Below are 1,526 nucleotides of genomic sequence, written 5' to 3'. Positions count from 1 at the left end.
ATTATGCATTTTAATTTCAGAATCGCTCCATGATGTCAACAAATCCTTTGTTATGGCCTTCGGTTGTGGTATTTTTGCTTCTCGAATGTGTTCTTTGGTGAGCTCACACGTCTTTAATCAAACATTTTTCTGGTTATTTATATTCTCAATTCAAATTCAATTTAAGATGTAGTCTTTTCATTGGATCATATTGTTATTTCGGGATGGCGGGCTTTGTTGTGGATAGCCGTGTTTCCGCTTTACTTGTAAGCAATTTTATGTGTTATGGTAGTAGTTTTCCTAACTAGTCTTTGAAGTTCAATCTCACCTCGAAGCGCTTGCAGGCAATCTTAGGAGTGGGAACAAAGCTACAAGCTATTATAACACAGATGGCTCTTCAAAATTCAAGATAGGCATGCAGGTTGTTCAAGGGCCTTGAGAGAGGGCACAAATAGAACTTAAGGCTTTTGATTCTGTTTTGGTTAGTGTGCAAACTTCAAACATTCTTCCAGCACGTGTTTTTGATTCTGTTTTGATTAGCAAGTTTCTTACATTCAAACTCAAGGCTTTTGATTCTATTTTGATTAGCAAGTTTCTTACATTCTTCTAGCACGTGTTTTTGTTTGGGTATTTTTAGGTACTTATAGCTAGAATAGAACAGCTAGAATTATTTCTAGTTCCTAAGAGAGTACTTCATGATCTTCTTCTTCTTCTTAATTTTTTTGGTCAGCAAACCTCACTTCAAGATCTTGGCAAATGGATTACCAACTTGGTGAGACGCTTTGGACCTTAGTGATTTTGTTGAAGGGTTGAATCAAGATTGCAGTATGAGTAATCTATTGTGTGGGATATGCAAACTTCATCTATTTTGTTTTTTTGAGTATGTTTGTTGTAAGTAATGGTACTAGAGATTACTAGGACTGGTTACTAGATAGATGGTGTACGTGGTGCTGATTTTTGGTTTCTGAAGGAAGTAATATGTATACTTAGTGAACGACATGTCTTATTCTTGGTTTTTTTTATGAAGACATTGTTTGTTTATGAATACATTGGCGTTCGTAGCATTTGTGTGAGAACTTGCAAAAATGTAATGTTGGGATACCTGAAACAATTATTATAAAAATATTTTTTTTTAAATAAAGAACTAATACCCGACGGATAAAAACCGTCTAGTAGCAAACTACCCGACGGCTAGCAGTTGGCATATCCGACGGTTGGTGACAGCTGGTCTAACCGACGGTTTATAACAGCAGAACTATCCAACGGTTTTTAATAGCCGGAATATCCGACGGATTTTAGCAGTAGGAATATCCGACGGTTTTTGACAGCAGGAACTATCCGACGGTTTTGGCGGTACCGACATATCCGACGGTTTTTAATAGCAGGAATGTCCGTCGGCAAAGATCCCCAACCCCGACGGCCTGTTTTGACCAATAAAAACCGTCGGAAGCCTATGCCGACCGAGCATTTTCCGACGGTCTTGCGGCAGTTTTGGTCTGTCGGGTAATACCTTTCGCGACAGCCATAATCAGTCGGGTAAAATCGTT

General features: G+C 38.5%; 1 long non-coding RNA gene across 1 annotated transcript; it reads left to right on the top strand.

The window, feature by feature from the left end:
• Window positions 1-402: 402 nt before the first annotated feature.
• LOC147509647 (uncharacterized) lies at window positions 403-1,043 on the top strand. The gene is made up of 2 exons (XR_015216598.1): window positions 403-460; window positions 710-1,043. It is a non-coding gene; the product is annotated as an uncharacterized LOC147509647 (long non-coding RNA).
• The last annotated feature ends 483 nt before the right edge of the window (window positions 1,044-1,526 follow it).

The sequence above is a fragment of the Coptis chinensis genome, chromosome 3, assembly GCF_015680905.1.
Source record: "Coptis chinensis isolate HL-2020 chromosome 3, ASM1568090v1, whole genome shotgun sequence".
In the NCBI taxonomy this organism is placed as follows: Eukaryota; Viridiplantae; Streptophyta; class Magnoliopsida; order Ranunculales; family Ranunculaceae; genus Coptis; species Coptis chinensis.
The sequence above is the reverse complement of the archived record's forward strand: the minus strand, read 5'-3'. Positions and strand labels throughout refer to the sequence as shown.